This window comes from Callorhinchus milii, unplaced genomic scaffold (assembly GCF_018977255.1).
Source record: "Callorhinchus milii isolate IMCB2004 unplaced genomic scaffold, IMCB_Cmil_1.0 Scaffold4, whole genome shotgun sequence".
NCBI classification, from domain to species: Eukaryota; Metazoa; Chordata; class Chondrichthyes; order Chimaeriformes; family Callorhinchidae; genus Callorhinchus; species Callorhinchus milii.
The window spans coordinates 72,878,944-72,900,053 of NW_024704745.1; positions in this window are offsets into that span (position 1 = coordinate 72,878,944).

Consider the following 21,110-nt stretch of genomic DNA (forward strand, 5'->3'; position numbering starts at 1 on the left):
AAAGAAAACTTACAGTATTTGTTTCATTCTGAAAAGGTTGAAAGAATGAACAATTAGATCCATGTAGTCACAGACAAGCTCTAATTGTACTGAAAGATATCAGCTGAATTATTGTGGGATGTTGAATTATGTGCTTGTATCAGACATGTGCTCTTACCATACAGTTTAAGCTTTACCATACTCTATAGATTATACAATGGAGATTACTTGAATACTTGGCATGAAAGTGGTGTATAACAGGAAAACCAAATAAGATGAAAAAAGCAACTTAATCTGAACTGAATCAAGTTTCCATATATTGGCGAATTTGTGTCAACTGAGGGCTGTTTGAGACAATCCAGATTTGTTTCACATCAGCATTTTATCCCATGGGTCTTGCGTAGCTTCAAACCCAATGTCTTGAGGTGAAAGCAGAAGGTTATTTCTATTCTCTGCACCCCCCTCCCTCCCTGCCCTTAGTCTCCCTCTAAAAGTTACATAAAGGAAACTCAAAAAGAATTACACCAACTATTAGTGGGTTCGATTCCCTGGCAGGGCAAAACATTAGGCAACTTTCCTTATTCCCCACGGCACTGTTTACCTAAGAGTAAGAAGGTTTTTAGTCGATTGGTGGATTGCTTTTCCGGGAGTAATATCTCTTAAAAAATAGATTTAAAAATATATATATTAATTTGGTCACGCAATCCATGACTGGTGCTGTATCAAATGCAAGGATTATTATTTATTTTTATTAACTCTTGCAAACTGTACAGTTCCCATGGCATGGTGCGTTTAAATAAAATTATCCTGGAAGGAGAAGTAAGTGACGCTACTCACTCTTTGCAACTAGTGTAGTCCTGTAGCTCAGTGGTTAGAGCACTCGCCTCGCAAGCGAGAGACCTGGGTTTGATTCCCGGCAGGGCAAAATGTTGGGCAAGTTTCCTTACTCCACACACATCTGTTTACCTAGCAGTAAGTAGGAACCAAGTTGTTAGTCGATTGGTACATCGCTTTTCTGGGAGTAATAATTCCTTCCAAAAGATAATAATAATAAATGTGTTACTTCAATCCCTGACTGTTTGTGGGGACATAGCTATGCGCAATTGGCTGCTGCGTTTTGCCCACAAAATATAGCCAATTCACTTTACAGTATATTCTGTGAAGTGCTTTGAGACGTCTCAAAGATGTATTAAGATTCTATATGAAATGCAAGGATTATTATTAATATTATTATTATTAAACTGGATTTGATTTGCCATGCCTGGACAAGTCTTGTAATCAAAGACACATCTGGAGGGGCAGCCAGTTAAAATACTGGAAGCCAAAGGTCTAACATGTATAGGGTAAGCTATTTGAACAATTGTTCCTAATTTATTTTCCAAAAGTTTCTTTAAATTTCTGCTCCCTAAATTTCTTGTTTCCATTGCCAAACAACCTTATTGACAAGCTGCGACCTTTATTTTTGCCTTCCAGCAGTGCTTTTAAACCTTTCTGAAGTGTATGTTGGGGTCCCGGAGTGCTTAAATGTTACAAAACACTTGTAGAACGAAATTCCTAAATCCATTGCCTATCTGTTCTGCTTGCCCAAATTAATGCATCCAGGAATAATAGTAAGAGTTCACAACTTGCTTTTTTCAAATGAGTTTCCATCACGGGTGTAATAATCATACCCTAGCCTGTACACAGCTTGCTTGGTTCAATAGTCAGATTGACACTTGCAATGGAAAGGTTTCAGCAAATGGTAGCATCTTTTTGCATTGCATTTCCCATTAGAACACTGTGTGCATCATCACAGCTGTATTGCTGTAACTCTTCTCAATTTCTGGTAGAAGCAATTCCCATTTCCCAGAGCACTTGACTATCTTGGATAGAGTAGCCAACAAACGCTTTCGGTCTATGCGGCTGAGATAAACAAGACATAGACATGGTGTTGCATAGATTGGAGACTAGTGACTCTTGCGAAAGGAAGACAATCTTTGGCAGTCTTTGATAATCTTTTGGCGGTGTAAAAATGCAGAAGTTAAGTGAGTTATGGTTTTAATAATGCTGGGAACTATCATATGGTCAGCTCAGAGAGATTTACATAATTTCCTGTAAAGTACAGCGACACTATGTGTTGATGAATGTGAGAGCCAATTTATGCACAGCAAAATCCCACAAATAGATGTGATCTGAATGACCAATTTTATCTGAAGTATTGTTGGCCAGGATACAGGGACAGACTCCCTTCTCATTTTGAATAGAGCCATGGGATCTTTACCATCCACCTGAATAAGTGGAGGGGACCTTGGTTTAAAATTTCATCTGAAGGGCGGCACCTCCATCAATGCTCCCTGTTGCACATCATCTATTTGTACTGAGTGTGTACATAATGAAGAACGCTTGCATGTTAGATTCATGCTGTGTTTAAACCGAGGATTTAGTGGTGAAACACGCAGCATAAACCGACGTTGAGCCAATACAATTCATGTAGGAGGTTCCGCTACTAATCCTCAATGCACCTGCTGTAGTGTAAACACATAAGGTGTGAATCTGAAGAGGTTTGCTACCCTGTGGAGTGGTGAAAGCTCTCAGCTGTCCATTGAGCGAGCAGGCAATTCTCACAGTCTGCTTTTGGACCTTGTTAAAACCAGCAATTGTACACATAGCTCTTTAAGGAAATTAAGAAGTTTAACACCCAGGGAATGGATGAACACTTAGAGAAAAAAATAAGGAGCAGGGAAATGGGATTAGAGTACTTACCTTGCAAGCGAGAGGACCTGGGTTTGATTCCCGGGGAGGGCTAAATGTAGGCAAGTTTCCTTACTCCATATACTTCTGTTTATCTTGCAGTAAGTAGGAACCTGGTTGTTAGGTGATTGGTGGATCATTTTTACAGGGGTAATAATCCCTTCAAAAAAATAAATAATAAATTGGACACTCAATCCACGACTGTTTGGGGGACATGGCTTATCACATCATTGAGGCATCTCAAAGTGCTTCAGAGGATATACTGTAAAATGGATTGATTGTATTTTGTGGGTGACATGTGCCAATCAGTTGGACTGTTCCACAAACAGCGATGGAGTGGCCAATTTTATTTCGGGGGATTGTTGGCCAGGACACCGGGAGAAACTCTTTTTTCTTTTCAAAAATGCCATGGAATCTTCAACATCCACCTGAACAGGCAGACAGGTTAATGTCTCATCCAAAGGACGGCACCTCTGACAATGCAACACCCCCCCCAGCACTGCATTGGAGAGTTATCTTAGACTATGTGATTCCAAGTCCCGAGGTGGGACTTGGACCAAGAACCTTCTGACTCAGACGCAACAGTGCTACTACTGAGCCAGGCTGATACACATACATCACTTGCAATGTGTGCCTGTGAGACATTTTGTGGTTGCCTATTGTTTGAAATGCAAACAGGGTTAACACATAATTAATTCAATACCCTTAAATGTTTACAATGGCAATTTAGCATCTCATGCAGGCTGACATCTGGAAGCTGGTAGCCTGACTAGTGGATGGGAGAGACCCAATGAGAGATGTCTATGGACTCAGCTGCAGGCCATATGGAGTACAAAGGCTTGTGGGCCTTTGATGAATCAATGGACAAATGAAAGAAATGTAACTGAGGTAAGAATATGGATCATTTGTTCGTCCCTGAAATAGAATGGTATTCCAGGCAAGTAAGTAAATACAATATGCTCCGGCTGAGCAAATGACTTCTTGGTTCTACTAACAATGCACATTAACAATTGGTATTATCTGTATCACTCTGAATAGCTTCTTCTTCCTGAGTAATCCTTGAAGTGTTCGAGTTACTGGGAACTGGAGTTGATTGTATCCCTATTGTAAACAGTAATGCAAATGATTCATTTTTGAAGCAGCAAATATCGTTAGATCTGGAGACAAGCAGGAAACAAGACTATAAAAAAAGCCCTACTGGTCCTGATGAGAAAGACTAAGTGGAACTACACATTACACGACTAACTGTTGGTGTAGAACAATACAATACCATTTCATACAGTGCCTTTCACATCGGGAGGATGTCCCAAGGCACATTCACAATGCTGAGCCGAGAGGGGTGGGGAGGAGAAAACTGACCGAAAGCATAGTCAAATAGGTACATTTTGAGACATAATAGTTGCAGAATGTACTAGAAATTGACTTGCTATTTAATTACTAGTCATTCGTTTGCAGAATACACCGTCACTGCACATTACAGTAAATCCTGTGAAACGCTTTGAGACTTCCTCCTGAAATGCAAATATCAGATGCAGGGATTGTCTTTTTATTTGTAATGATAAAATAACGAACAGTACTTTCTCCTGACTTGCCTGATATCATCACCACTTGAGTACTTTAAATGAATGAAACTGTCTGTTCCACAGTTACACTGAGTATTATAGGTGTCAGTTGTTACTCCTTCACTTGATTTGTTTGAACCTTTGGGGTTTCAAGGGGTAACCTATAATAATAATAATCATAATCCTTGCATTTGATATAGCACCTTATCGCATCTTCGAAACGTCTCAAAGGCCGTTCACAGAATATACTGTAAAATGAATTGACTGTATATTTTGTGGGCGAAATGCAGCGTCCCACAAACAGTTGTGAATGGAATGACCAAATTATTATTATTTTTTTGGAGGGATTATTACCCCCGGAAAGCAATCTGCCAATTGAATAACAACTGGGTTCCTACTTACTGCTAGGTAAACAGAGGCGAATGGAGTAAGGAAACTTCCCCAACGTTTTGGTACTAATGGAAAAAAATTAATTCGTAAATTCTATTAAGAGTGTAGACAAACATAAACTGTGCCATGTTAATATTTAGCATGTACAGGAGAAGGAAAATGTTGCAAATTATCAGGTAAGTGAGGAAACATTATGGACAAACACTCCCCTCTTTTCTCCCCCTGTTTCATGCCTCCCTTCTCCGACCCCCTTATGCCTTCCTCTGCCTTCCCATTCAGGGCCTCCTCTCACTGCTCCTCCTACCTGATGCCTTCCCAAGGCCATGGATCTTGCCCTCGAATCCCACAGACATTGTTGGTCGCTGCTCCTGTTGTACTCCTCATGTGGCCTCTTCCTCATCTGTTCTTCTCCTCACCTGTCTTCCTCAATAGAGGCTGCATCTTCCCAGATCTTCCCCTGAGCCTGAGTTCTTCCCGTGCTTTACCATTTTGTGCATCGGGAACATCCCTTCCCTTTGCAGCAGACCACAACAATCTTCACCCCTTTATTGTGGTGGGACTCTAAAACACCACATGAGTGGTCCAAACTTGAGTGATTCAAGACCTCAAAAATGTTCTCAGTAACCACCCATGAGAGTGAACAGCATATAATAATTCTTTCATTTGATATAAGGCCTTATCACATCTTCAATATGTCTCAAAATGCTTCACAGAATACACTGTAAAGCAAATTGACTGTATAGTTTGTGGGTGAAATGCTGCAGTCAATTGCAAACAGCAGTGTCCCACTTCGTGGATTGATTGACCAAAATTTTTTTTTGAAGGGATTATTACACCCAGAAAAGCGATCCGCCAATTAACAAACAACCAAATTCCTACTTACTGCTCGGTAAACATAGACGTGTGGAGTAAGGAAACTTTTCTAAGGTTTCTCTCTGACCCGCCTGGGAATCAAACCTAGGCTTGTGTGGCAAATGCTCTAACCTCTACACTACGGGACTTTGCATGGTACCATTCATTTCGGGACTTGAACTCACATGGTCTACGCCAGGGTGGTCCAACCTTTTGGCTGCTGAGGGGCTGGATGCCCGATTTGAGGAACATCTGCAGGCCGCATAAGCAATAATTTTGTGTTTCCCTTCCAGAAACATAACATAACATTTACTGGTTATGGAGGGAGCAGGTGGGCCAGATGACATGGAGGCAGGGGGTGGGGGGGCCTGATGAAATAATCCTGCGAGCTGCTAGTTGGGCCAGGCTGGTCTTGGCTGATTCTCCAATGCAGAGCTGGGGTGAACTGTGTTGCATTGTCAGAGATGCTGTCCTTCGGATCAGATGTTAAATCAAGGTCCTGTCTACCTGTTCAGATGGATGTTAAATATCCCATGGCACTATTCAAAAAGAGAAGAGTGTTTCTCCCGGTGTCCTGGCTAACAATTCTCTAAATAAAATTGGTTACTCACTTCATGGCAGATTGTGGGACATTGCTATGTGCAATTGTGCTGCTGTATTATCTGTGGCAATTATGCCATGTCCCCTCCCACCCCAAACTCCGTGACCCAATCTCCCCTCTACAATAAGTAGAGGCATATGGAATAAGGCCTAACGTTTCGCCCTGCCCAGGTCCTCTTGCTTGTGAGGTGAGTGTTCTAACCTATACGCTGTAGGACTCCACAAATGTGCTTTCTCTCCTCTTCAGTCTCTGTCCTGTCCTTCAGCAGTTTGCAAACAGCCATGAAGTGAGTGATCAATAATGGGAGTGAATGGAAACAGATACTTCCTGTCAGTAGCACTGGACCCTCATAAACCAGTTTGTGCACTTTAGTACAATTTAGCTAATGCTAAATTCTTTATTGATGTACTCAGCTCTTTGATCATACTTCACCCTGAAAGTAATTCACACCACTGAGTAATTGCAAGACATGTTTGAAAACCCAAATAATTTTGCTGCTTGGCAACTGCAATTGAAGCCTTTCAAAAAATTGCTCCTGTAGAATCTCAAAGCACTTTTAGTGATTCATGTTGAAGAATAAGATTAAACATATTTTGCCAGGAATGAGCTTGTACAGGTGGAAAAGATTATTGTATCTGGCTTGTAAAATGAGGTAGCTGGTGTATCAAAGGGTTGTGGTGGAATGTGTTGTGGTTTGAATCTAAGCCTGTGATTCCCTACTTGTTCTTAGTATCTCCCACAAATATACAGTCAATTCACTTCGCTCTGAGACGTCTAGAAGATGTCAAATGCAAGGATTATTATTATTATTGTGTAAGCCCATTGGAATGTTCACATGGAGATATTATTGAAGTCTTTACGTTTCTAAACGGAAGAGATAAGTAGAATCCAAAGAATGTTTTGCTTGATACAATAACAATGCAATTTTATATTTATACAGTGCCTATAGGGGGACGGGGAAAGGGAAGATAAATGATACTGAAAGGTTTGCTCTTAAAGCAGTCCATATAACAACAGACTGAATAGTCTTCTTCTGTGCTGTAATTTTTCTTGTTCTATGGTTTATGTTGGAAGGATGTCTCAAAGCATTTTCTATAGGTGGCTGAGCATCCAAGCCTAGGGATGGGAGCTAAAGAGGATGGGGGAGGGAAGATGGCCAAAAGTATGGTCAAAGAGGTAAGTCTTGAGGCAGTCACTGAAAGTGTGGAGGGAGAGGTGAGTTCAGAGGGATGAATTGTAATCTTTGCACAAGCACAAACAACACAAACAGCGGGCACAGACTCAAACTCAGAAGAGGGAAGCTGAAGAGAATTGTATTTTGAAAGAACTGTTCATATTACACATTTGTTTTGTTGAAAATAATCTGGAATGCCAACTGTAAGGATCAGGATACCATCAATCCATTGCCTAACATTGCAAATAGGAGTCCAACTCTAAAAGAAAGAAATTGCATATTTATATTACTTTATTGCATTGAAATATCTCAAATACTTTAGAATAATTATGTCAAGTGCAGTGCCTATTTTAAGGCAAATGTGGCAGCCATTTTGCACATAACAAGGTCCTACAAACAGCCATGATGTAGAACCATTGAAAATGACTGCACAGGTAAAGGCCATTTGGCCGATTGACTAAATGGTGAATGATCTCTACCTCTGTGACTTCCTAACGGCCTACCAACCTGCCTGTTCCCTCCGCTCAGCGGGCTCCGGCCTGCATCACTTCCTCCGCCTTACCCGCCTCACCATTGGCGGGTGGGCCTTCAGCCTCACCCTCTGGAAGTCCATCCTACAATCCCTCTGCCTCGCCCCCTCCCTTGCTTCCTTCAAGACCTGTCTCAAGACTCTCCTCTTTGATCATACCTTCGGTCATCGTCTTACCCCTACCGTCCCTAAAGAAGATTTCCACTTGAGTCCTTAATCGGACCCACCCTACCTTTGACTAACCTTTTACTCTTAATGTGCTTCTAAAATAGCTTAGAGTTCCCTTTTATGTTTCCTGCTAATCTTTTCTCATACAATCTCTTCACCCCTCTTAAATCCCTTTTCACTTCTCTGTACTTCCTATATTCAAGTTGATGTAGGTATTTTGGGGCTCAAGTGGCAAAGGCTTTTTTTTAAAAAAAATCCCACTCGAACCATTACACTGCATGAAAATAATTTTGTTGCATTAATATGTTAACCTTGGAATGTTGCATTTGCAAGAGTCAAATGTTAGGCTGTGCCCACATAATAATAATAATAATAATAATCCTTGCATTTGATATAGCGCTTTTCACGTCGGGAGGACGTCCCAAAGCGCTTCACAAAACACACTGTAAAGTGAATTGACTGTATATTTGTGGGCGAACGCGGCAGCCAATTGCGCACAGCAATGTCCCACAAACAGTCGTAGATTGAAAATGACCAATTTATTATTGTTTTTGGTTTTGGAGGGATTATTATCAGGCGTGTGGAGTAAGGAAACTTGCCCAAGGTTTCGCCCTCTGCCTGGAATTGAACTCAGGTCTCTCGCTTGCAAAGCGAGTGCTCTAACCACTGAGCTACAGGACTCCACAAACATATTCAATTGAGAATACCATCAATTTCAATAAAGGCTTTGAGGAGGCAATTCTTTAGATCTACATATTTTTAAGAAACAGCCTAAGATTATTCAGGGACACTTTATCTTTTTTTAAAAAAAAAGCCAATTCGCATTTAACTCATTATGGTAATACTGGAAAATGTATACATCTGTAGATTTCAAATTAAGTTTATGGCCAATAAATGCCAATGGATGTCCTCCCGACGTGAAAGGTGCTATATAAATGCAATTTGTTGTATTTGTTGTTGTTTTGGCTATGAAGGTAATTTCTTTTCATTGAATTAGCCAACATAAGAGTTCCCAAGACTTTAAATTTTGTGCAGATAGACCGCTCTGGAAGAGAACTGGCACAATAGCCAACTAACTAACCAGCAACTAACCAGCATTATCTGGTCAATGCAAACTGAGAGAACTGTGTTCAATCTGTTACCTGTCATTAGTCCGTGCCTTTGGTCACCTTCTTCCCCCTCCCCCTGGCTTGGCCCTAGAATCTGTTACTGTGAAGCGCTCTGAGACGCCGTCCGGCGTGGAGGACGCTATATAAATCCAAGATGTTGTTGTTGTTGTATTTCTCCAATAACAGAAACTCGAGGAGATGCGGATGTTTAGTAAGTCAATGAGGGCAAACACCTTTTTCAACGTTCTATTATAGCAGTTAAGAAAACCGCAGGAATCCTCTGGTGTGTTCTTCCCATGCAATCATTTTACTGTCCTCAGGAGGAACACAGACAGTTCTGGTCATTAGAACGGGCCTTTTGTAGGTTAGCTGCACCTGTATAAACAACCAAACTGCACAACGCATGTGTGGTCTCTGTACAAAAGGAGATTATAGCCAGGGTCAGAAGGGTAGAATAATTCAGGCTGTAGACATCTCCATGGACACTGTCAACCTATTGCTTTGTTGACTTGCTGGCCCGGGAAGCACACTTGAGCAGTGCAATCCAGTGCTGTCTCATCAACATGACCTGACTGGCTGAGGCCATGAAACTGGTTCGGCAATAATAATAATAATATAGTGCCTTATCACACTGTTGAGATGTTTTAAAACGCTTCACGGAATATACTGTAAAGTGAATTGATTGTATATTTTGTGGGCAAAATGCGGCAGCCAATTGTGTATGACATTGTCCCACAAACAATCATGGATTGAGTGAAAACATTTTTTTAAGGGGATTATTATCCCTGGAAAGCAATCTGCCAATCGACTAACAACCAGGTTCCTACTTACTGCTAGGTAAACAGAAGCGTGTGGAGTAAGAAAACTTGCCTAAGGTTTTGCCCTACCTGGGAATCAAACTCGGGTACTCTCGCTTGCGAGGCGAGTGGTTTAACTAATACGCTACAGGATTCCAGTAAGGGAAATCTCACCATGAATGGAGCTAAACTTCATGCTTGGGTGCATCAGTTGAGTTCAACACTGCAAAGGTTCTCATTACCAGGCCAATTTGAGAATAATATATATTAAATTACTATCCACAAAACATATTAACTGCCATTTCAGGCCATCTCCTTTACTGTTTTGAAACAATTTTCACAAATAAATTTGTGATGCTGCTTTTGGAATTTAGTGAGTGTTTTTAGCCAGCGTATTTTCAAAATGATATTCATGGAAAATAGCACAAGGATGAAAACACAAATTGAAGACTCAGTTATTAAATGATACTCATAACTCAATTATGAAATGACGCTTAGAGCTGAATTTATAATAGCTTCCTGCTGTACATTTCTACAGTGCATCTTTGAAAAGCAATCTTGCAGAGCAGCAGAGGTGAGGACATCAAGAGATATGTAAAGTTTACACAGATATTTGTGTGTCAGATTGGCTCAGTTGGTAGCACTTTTAAAGCCTTCCGCAGTCTTGCTCCTTCCTACTTCTGTGACCTTTTAACATCATACCAACCTGTCCACTCACTCCGCTCAGTGGGAACTAGGCTGCTCCGTAAACCCCGCTCTACCCGCCCCACCATTGGAGTTCGGGTATTTCAGCTTTTCTGCCCCCACCCGCTGGAACTCCATCCCGGAATCCCTCCACCACACCCTCTCCCTTGCCTTCTTCAAGGCCCATCACAAGACCTCCAGCCCAGCCCTCTACTCTCCACTCTCTCGATTCCAACCCCCAGCTCGGGTGCAAACCATTAACTCTCCAGTGCCTTGGAATGTTCTTCTGATGTGAAAGGCAGTATATAATGTTTTGTTGCTGTTGCCTCTGAATAGGAAGGTAGGGGGTTCATGCCCAATGTGGGGACTTTGAACTCACTTAGTCTAGTCTGACAGTGGAGGATCTTAAAATTGGTTTGGATGAAGAAGGCCATCCATCCTTCCAGAACACCCACCCTACTATACCATCATCACAGCATCAAACCATTTTTAAATGAGCCTTGTGTCCTGATCTCTCCTACCTTGGAAACCTGTTCTAAACACTTGTTAATCACCTTCTGCATAACAAGCTGCACAGAAACCTCTCTGGTCAAAGTGACAAATGACATTCTCCTCTTCTTCCTTGTCCTTTCTGCTGCCTTCAATATTGTTGACCACACTATTCTTCTCCACCATCTCTCCTCTCACCTCAACCATCTTGGTTCTGTCCTTGAATGGTTCAGATCCTACTTCTCACACCATCTCCACTTTATGTCCACAAACGGCTTCTCCTTTAGCCCCCATACCGTCTTGTGTGGCATTCCTCAGGGCTCTGTCCTTGGTCCCCCTCCTCTTCGATATCTGTATGCTCCCTCTTGGTGACATCATCTGCAGACATGGGGTCAACTTCCACATGTATGCGGATGACACCCAATTGTATCTGTCTGCCTCGACCCTTGACTCCAGGACCATTACGTTTCTGATAGAATGTCTATCAGACATCAAGTCCTGGTTGAGAGCTAACTTTTTTCAGTTGAATGTCAACAAGAGCGAGGCCCTCCTAATTGGCTCCCGTCAACACCTCCACACCTTAGGCGCTGACAACAACAACAACAAGATTCCATTTATAAAGCGCCTTTCACGTCAGGAGGACGTCCCAAGGCGCTGCACAGTTGGGTCAGGACCCGAGCATTGGGGGGAAATGGTCAGGGTGAGGGGAGGGAAGGGAGGGAGCGAGGAGGGGGAAGAGAGTCGAGAGGGGAGCTGAAGGCTCGGTCAAAGAGAAAGGTTTTGAGACCGGCCTTGAAGGAGGAGAGGGAGGAAGCAAGGCGAAGGCACTGGGGAATGGAGTTCCAGAGCCTAGGGGCTGAGAGGCTGAAGGCCCGACCACCGATGGTAGGGCGATTGGGGCGGGGGACGTGAGCAGACCGGAGCCGGAGGAACGGAGGGTACGGGCAGGTAGGTAGGGGATAGTAGGTCAGAGAGGTAGGAGGGAGCAAGGCCATGGATGGCCTTATAGGTGAGGATGAGGATCTTGAAATCAATCCCCTGGGGGATGGGGAGCCAGTGGAGGCGAGCGAGGGTGGGTGTGATGTGGTCCCGAAGCCTGGTGCGGGACAGTACACGAGCTGCAGAGTTCTGAATGACAGCCTCACCATCTATGGATACACACTCCACCTTGCTAAGCCAGTCCGGAACCTTGGCATCTTGTTTGAACCTCAACTACCCTTTCTATTCCACATCTGTGCCATGACCCGCTCTGCCTTCCCCCACCTCCGTAACATTGCCTGCCTCCACCACTGTCTCACACCGCAGCTGCCAAAACCCTTATACGCACATTCATTACATCCAGGCTTGACTATGCAAACTCCCTGCTTTTCGGCCTCCCCAACTCCACCCTCCATAGGCTGCAGATCATCCAGAACTATTCAGCCCGAGTCCTCTCCTGCACCAGGCTCTGTGACCCTAACAACCCCATCCTCGCCCGACTCCACTGGCTTCCCATCACACAAAGGATACAGTTTAAAATCCTGGTCCTCACCATCAAAGCCCTCCATGGCCTCGCTTCCCCCTACCTCTGTGTCCTCCTAACCCCCTACCAACCTGCCCGCTCCTTCCACTCAGTGGGCTCCGGCCTGCTTCACGTCCCCCGCATTGCCTGCACCACCATTGACAGGCGGGCCTTCAGCTACTCTGCCCCCACTCTCTGGAGCTTCATCCCCAGTCCCTCTGCCTCACCTCCTCTCTTGCTTCCTTTAAGACCCATCTCAAGACCCTCTTCTTCAACCGTGCTTTCGATTACCCTCCTTCCCCACCGCTCACCCCCCCCCCCCCCCCCACCCTTCACCCTTTCCACTCCTGACCTCCAGATCGGGTCCGAAACACTCACTGTCTATCACCTTGGGATGTTCTCCTGATGTAAAAGGTGCTATGGAAAATGTACAGCATGTATCTGGCCTAAAATTGCCCTTTGCACCTCTATGTCCTTCTGTTTTGATAGATTCTGATGTATTGATCTGGGTTTACTTTTCCAATTCCATTTAAAATTCTGTACACGTCTATGAGGTCCCATCTGAGTTGTCTTCTGCCAAGACTGAAGATCTCTATCTTGTCTAATTGTAGACAATGTGGTTCATCCTAGATGCTCTCCTCTGAACTGCCTCCAGGGTAGTTCAGAGGAGTTGTGGCCAGTATTATATACAGTATTTGAGGAATGGTCTGACCAGAGCACTATACAGTCTAAGTATGAAGTCTGGGGATCTAAACTCAGTGCTAGGGGTGTGTTACATTGTTGGAGCTGCCGTCCTTCGGATGAGATGTTAAACTATGATTTTGTTCAGATGCCAGTTCAGGTGTATGTCAAAAAATAGAGTTTCTTTGAGGTTTCTAGTCAACAATCACCCAAATAAAATTAGTTATCCACTTCATGGCTGTTTGCAGAACATTGCTGTGTGAAAATTGACTGCCATATTCGCCTACAAAAATATTGTCATTACACATTACATTATATCCTAGAAGTGCTTTGAGACATCCCCCTGACGTGAAATGTAAAGGTTATTATCAAGTAATACTTATTGTCCCTCACAACCCAAATGACAAGTAATCGTGTCCTTGATTCTTGAAGGGTTAATGCAATACATATCCAGTAGAGTATTGGTTACTGACGATTGTGTTACAAAGCTGTAACACAGCTCAGTAAGTCAGAAGACAAAATTAACACTGTAATAAATCCCTTAGAACCTAATAAACATCAACCAATTCCAGACATTGAAGTTTTGAACTTCTTCCCTGGTGTTTGTTATTTTTATGTATAAACATCAAACCAACCCAAAATGTGTGGTGAGCAGATTTCTTGTGTTTTGAAGCTTAGTGTTGGTTTGTTCGGATTTCTAATTTCTTTCCTAAAAAAAGTCACTGTAACATGTGCAGCTGTGATTTCCTCCTTAAAACTGCACTGCATTCCACAAAAGGGGTGAAACCTTAAGCAAGTTTCCTTACTCCACACACACGCCTCTGTTTATCTAGCAGTAAGTAGGAACCCGCTTGCTAGTCGATTGGTGGATCACTTTTCCAGGGGTAATAATCCGTTAAAAAAATAAATAATTATTTGGTCACCCAATCCACGACTGTTTGTGGGACACTGCTGTGGTTGCCGCAATTGGCTGCCATGTTTTGCCCACAAAACACAGTCACTACACCTTACAGTATAGCCTGTGAAGCGATTTGAGTTGTCTGGATGACGTGATTTTTGACCGTGTCTCTTTGACCGTGCCTTCAGCTTCCCTCTCGACTCTCTACCCCCTCCTCGCTCCCTCCCTTCCCTCCCCTCACCCTGACCATATCCCCCCTGCTCGGGTCCTGACCCAACTGTACAGCGCCTTGGGACGTCCTTTTGACGTGAAAGGCGCTCTATAAATGGAACGTTGTTGTTGTTGTTGTTGTAGGTGCAATATCAAATACAAGGATTATTATATTATAAACTGCAGAAGTATAGCCTTTTGGAATTATTGCAATTCTATTGAAACTGCAAGCACACATGAAATGTCTGCCTTCATTCATTATCAGTAATAATATTCTGCCACTAGAAGCCTCTCAATATTCTCCTTTACACAAGCCTTTGGCTGGTGGTTAAGATTCCATGCTCTGGTCCATGTATTTATATCAGTGAGGAAACCATTAGTAACTTATTTTGCTCTGCAACTTGTAAATGCTCTAAAAACCTCAAAAATTAGGCTTTTACATGGAGATTTTTGGAGATTTTACATGTAGATGGCAAATGACCTTTCAGGAGGGTTAGATTTGCAGTAAAGATTTGTGTTCTTTAGGTGATTTTATATCCTCCAGTGATTTTCTTTGGTGCTTATTTAACCCTGAAAATCCTATCCCGAAAATATCCTGCAGACTGACTTGCAGAGATCTGTATTGTTTAGGGATTTAGAATTTTCTCAGCATAACAGCTGTGCATTAGTAGGTCTTTTGATTGTTTTGATGTTTTGACCATCTGCAAATATTTCACTTGGTCTGGGCTTGATATTGAAATAAAATCGTTATCTAGTTTAAATGGACTGAACAGTTGAATGGGATTTTGTTTCTATGTCCCTAGTTGCTTCACATAATACGTATGGTTTTGAGTTTTTTTTATAACAATAATAATCCTTGCATTTGATATAGCCCTTTTCATGTCTTCTAGACGTCTCAAAGCGCTTCACAGAATATACTGTAAAGTGAATTGACTGTATATTTGTGGGCGAAACGCGGCAGCAATTGTGCACAGCAGTGTCCCACAAACAGTCGTGGATTGAAAATAACCAATTTATTATTGTTTTGTTTGGCAGGTTTATTATTAGGCGTGTGGAGTAGAGAAACTTGCCCAAGGTTTCACCCTGCCTGGAATTGAACCCAGGTGTCTCGCTTGCAAGATGAGTGTTCTGACCACTGAGCCAGGACTGCAAAGGAGTCCAAAAGAACTCCTTTTTATATGAGAAAGGATATTTTTTCATTCTTAATCATTGTTGAGAGCCCTTCAATATGTCATTCCTGTGAAGATCCCACAATGATGCTAACCTCCTTCCTCAAGGACATCCTCAATATAAAATTACTAGCACAGGGTCTGCAGCAGATTACAGGAAATTTACGTTCCTGTACTGTATTCATTACAATTTCATTCCTGCATGTTTAAGTATCTTTTTGCGCAAAGCAAAAAAAAGGAAATTTCTTTAACAATACATATGTTTGCGTTTAACTTCCCTTCAGTAATAAATATAGTTCTTCCATGCTGTTAAGAATGACTGCTCCATGCTGTGTTTTAAGGAGCGGGAACATTTTTCTTGCGATCAAAAATTCTGCTGTGACTTCAAATTGGAATAAAGTATACACAACATTTAACTTCTTGTAATTAAAGATTATAAGGCTGTTGCCTAGATATTTTGTGATACCAAAAGCGCTCTTTTCCTTTTTGCCTCAGAGATCTCGATACAGGGTAATTTGCAGCCAGTGACAGCTTCAACCTAACATACAAGACATACATGTAAATATAGATGGATGGGCCATTTAATTCACCCTAATTGTCACCCAGATAGACTCCGTCGTGAGTCAATTTCCTGAGGTTTCTAAAATTATGAAGGTCATCACCATATTTTCAACTTCCTTGCTTCTTTTCAATCCATTTACATCTTGAATCCTTCACTCGAAACGAATAGCAAATGGATCAGATTGCTTTACCTTCTCTTATCTCCCTCATAGGAAGATAGGAAAATAGCAATAGGAGAGGGTCATTTGCTACAGACAATTCCTTGGGTCTCATGCTGCAAAGTTACCCGAATCCCACCTCCCCCTCCATATCCTTAATAGTTTTACTCCCCAAATAGCAATTAGTGAAGCAATACATTGTTTGGTCCTGACATGCCATTCTCTTTCTGAGGCTGTAAAAAGTGTTAGATGGTAAATCCTCTATGCATTGAACCTGGTCAGTTGTGTCATTCTGGCTCAGTTGGTAGCAGTTTCACCGCTGAGTTAGAAGGTTGTGGGTTCACTGCCATGTTGGGACTTGATATCCATGCAGTCCATGTCAATGCAGTGCTGGGGGTGTGCTGCATTGTCAGAGTACAAGTCCTTTGGTTGAGACTTTAAACTGAGTTCCCATCTGTCTGTTCAGGTGGACATTAAAGGGAACTATTCAAAAAGAAAATAGAGTTTCTCCGCTGTCCTGGTTAACAATCCCCCAAATAAAATTGGTCACTCACTCACATGACTGTTTGTGGGACATTGCTGCGTCCAACTGCTGCTGTGTTTTGCCCACAAAATACACAGTCAATCACTTTTACAGTATATTCTGTGAATCGCTTTGAGACTTCTCAATGGGGTTATAAGACACTATATCAAATGCAAGAATTATTACTGTTGTTTCACTAAAACTCCTTGTGACATTAGGGTTAAGTTTAATCCTAACCCTCAACTGCATTTTTTGCAGGGGACTCCCTGTAAATCACATTGACATGAGATCTTAGGGTTGACCCGAGATCACTTCAGAACTGATATCCTACGTGTTGGTGTGACAGAGCAATTCCTGCGAAGACACAAGGGGACATTCTAGATTTACACAATATTCTTAGTGGTTCCGAGCACCTAGAATTTGGGGGAATTGTTGAATTCAGCTTCAACCTTGAAACTGTTTTTTTCTGTAGTTCTGCAGCACTCACAGAAAACTGGCTTCAAAATTTAAAGCTGAATTTGCCAAATGGTCTGAAATGCTACATATTCAATCTAGATCCAGGTGGAATTTCTCTCCAGCAGTTTGCATTGTCAAATGCTTTTTCCAGCAAAAAAACTCCAGTGATGCAGAGGTTTTGTCATTTCAGCACTTTTGTTAACTCTATCTTGTGCTCGACATGTGTTTCTGATGTTCCTGAGCTTTTCCATTTCTCAGCATCTCTACTCAAATTCATCTTTCCCACAACCTCAAGACTATATGTCTGCTTCCTCCCTGTGGTTTTCCCTTTGTTTTAAACTCTAGAGGCTGTTGAAACTCAAACCATTATGTCTTGACTTATTGTGCACCCTTTTGTTTCCAACTTTCTCATCAGGAAGGATCTTCAAATATCTCCGGAATAAAATAAAAAAAATATGGGAAGTTCTGCACGTAAAGAAAATTGTATAACACGAAAACACAAAGGTTTTAAAAAAATTGGAAATGTCAACTGAAAGGATAGCAACAATAATTCACATTTATGTGCAGTACTGTGCAGTATTGTTTATGGAAAGAGTGGGCTTTAATAATTAAATTTAATAAATGTAATTAATTAATAATTTTAATTAATTAATATGCTTTTAATAATTTTAATATGCTTGGGTTAAACATGGTACAAAAGCCTTGCCTTAATGTTACCAGCCAATACCTTACTTGTGTACTGTAATTGTTATGCGTTAGTCATATAAAATCTGACTTATACATAACTTTACATAAGTCATATATATTATTTCTGCAAGTTTGACATAACTCATACTTTGTATAAGTCATATTAAATGTATGGTCTCAGCCGATACGATTTATGTTAGGTTTAGTATATCCAAACTTTCACATTTGTGGAAGATGTCGTAAAGTGTATCTGACAGCTGACTGAGAGCCTGAGCTCAGGGAGAACTGAGAAAGGGATAAGGTAAAAAGTGCAGTTGAAGTGGTAGATCCTGAGCTGGGTTTTAAAGGTGGGGTGGGAAGGGTGGAGGGATCAAGAGTGAGGGCAGAATGGTTGAAGGTCTGCATGCCGAAGGTGGGGCAGAAACGGCGAGGGATATGAAGCAGGGACATTATCCTACTGAGCTGTTAACCCACACTATATAAATACAAGTTATTGTTGTTGGTTGAATGGTGGGAGCAGGCCGGGGCAGTAGGGTTGCAGGAGGTCACAGAGGTAAGGTGAGTCAAGGCATAGAGAGGTTTGGAAATGAGGACAAAGATTCTGAGTTTGAGCCACTGAGTAATAGGAGGATTTGGGGTTTTTAAAATGAAATATGACTACATTGAAGAGATGTTGTGGGAAATTGGAATGGTAGACTAGATGGACTGTTATCTAAATGTATTACTGTACCAACTTTTTAGTTTGCTTACTTATATTAAGCACCTAAATCAAAAATTGTTGATTTATCCTGCAGTCATGTTAAATCTTCTGCTACTTTTTTATTTAAAAAAAACCCTTAGCAGATGCTTCCTTCTATAGTGATGATACTGGCTTGCTTCACAATCATCACAATAATAATCATTTAATTTGATATAGCGTGCTTCACATCAGGAGGATGTCTCAAAGCGCCTCACAGGGTATTCTGTGTATTTTATAGGTGATCCAGGTCAGTGAGTGACCAATTTTATTTGGGGGATTGTTGGCCAGGACACTGGGAGAAACTCTTCTTTTTTCGAATAGTCACATGGGAACTGTAATGTCTGCCTGAATGAATAAGCAGGACATTGGTTTAGTGACTCATCCAAAGGACACACCTCCAACGATGCAGCACATTCCCAAGCACTGCGACACACATAATAGAATCATAGAAATTTACAGCACATAAAAGGCTATTCAGCTTACATTTACCAACCTTTTCCCCTTTTTGTGCATCAACAAGTGCCCTCTTGAAAGCTAATGTGGATCGTGCCTCGACCATTGCACCAGATGGGCGTTTCACATCCTAACTACATCTTTGTAAAAAAAATACTGCATTAAGGCCTGTATTACTATATGTAATTCCTCTTAGCACGAAGATCATTGTTTATTACCTATCTCTTCAACCACACCTATGATCACCTCTGGCTCCCCATTTTTTCTCCCTTGCTCAGCGTCCAACTTGGCTACTGTGCAGAGCTCAAGGCGCTATCCTGTGCTTAGGGTTCTGCCAGACAAATGTAATCTTGCTGTTGTTGTTGTATATAAACGCACATTGCTGTTGTCTAAAAATTTAAGATTGTGAAGAATTATGGAAAATTCTTAAATCTGGACTTCATCAAAATATTTACATTAAAGATGAGCCTAGCCTGCCTCAGTTGACTTCAGTTGCAGTGGTAGAACTCTCACCTCTGAGTCAGAAGGTAAAGGGTTCAAGCTCTACATTGGGACTTGGAATCACATAGTCTAAGCTGACACTCCAATGCAATGCTGAGGTTGTGTTGTAATGTCAGAGGTGCCGTCCTTTGGATGAGATGTTAAACCGAGGTCCTGTCTGCCTGTTCAGGTGAATCTTAAAGATCTCATGGCTCAATTCGAAAAGAGAAGGAAGTTTCTCCAGGGGTCCTGGCCAGTAATCCCCCAAGCAACCATGGGGTCACAAACCCATGACTATTTATGGGACATTGCTGTGCTCAATGTTCTGCCCACAAAATACTCAGTCAGTTCACTTTACAGAATATTCTGTGAATCGCTTTGAGACTCTCAACAACTTGAAAGATGCAATATGAAATGCAAGGATTACTATTATTATGTTTATCTAATATATATCAAACATGATTGATTGTGACGGGGTCCTATCTGAGATCAGCATGTTCAGCAGACTTTGCTGACCCACTGCAGCAGTGCAATTTTACAATGTCTTGTTATCTAATTAAAAAGTGATGCTTACAATTCATTTTGCTCACAAATCTGTCGTAATCACTTTAGTCATAAAAATAGGAGCTGGAAGAGATTAAAAACTCTTTTTAAATATAATGATTTCAATTGTGTGGTTTTAAAATATTTCACATGTAAGTGTAGATATAAATCATGCCATGTGTTTTTGACGTGTAAGAAAGGCTGGTTTTTACTTGATTCCCAGCAGCACTTTACTAATTTAATGGGAATTTTGACTCTGACATAAAGCAGCAAACATTTTGTTTGTTATCATTTCGTGTGTACATCATGAACATGCTATTTCTGCATGTGGAGTCCTGTAGCTCAGTGGTTAGAGCATTCGCTTTGCAAGCGAGAGACCTGAGTTCAATTCCAGGCAGGTCAGGGCGAAACCTTGGGCAAGTTTCCTTACTCCACACAGAGCCTAATAATAATCCCTCCAAAACCAAAAACAATAATAAATTGGTCATTTTCAATCTACGACTGTTTGTGGGACATTGCTGTGCGCAATTGGCTGCCGCGTTCGCCCACAAATATACAGTCAATTCACTTTACAGTGTGTTCTGTGAAGCGCTTTGGGACGTCCTCCCGACGTGAAAAGCGCTATATCAAATGCAAGGATTATTATTATTATTATGAATATGGCGCATTTTCTTTACTATTAAGGAAGATTTTCTGTAAGGGAATATATGCTTCAAAACATGAATGTAATTTAAACCATGTGTAGTCGTAAAGTGCATGCCAGACACTTTATCCCTGTATGGGGATTAGGCTTTTGTTTTAAATATGCAGAATATGTCTTTTAGTTGGGGATTTTTTTCCCCACTAGATATTAGGTCCTCTGAATGTGAAAGTGAGATTTCAATAAAGAGGCTGTTGGAAAGGCTGGTAAAATGGGTTTAAGTGGAATTCAAACATATACAACAAGATTACAACAACAAGATTATATTTGTATAGCGCCTTTCACGT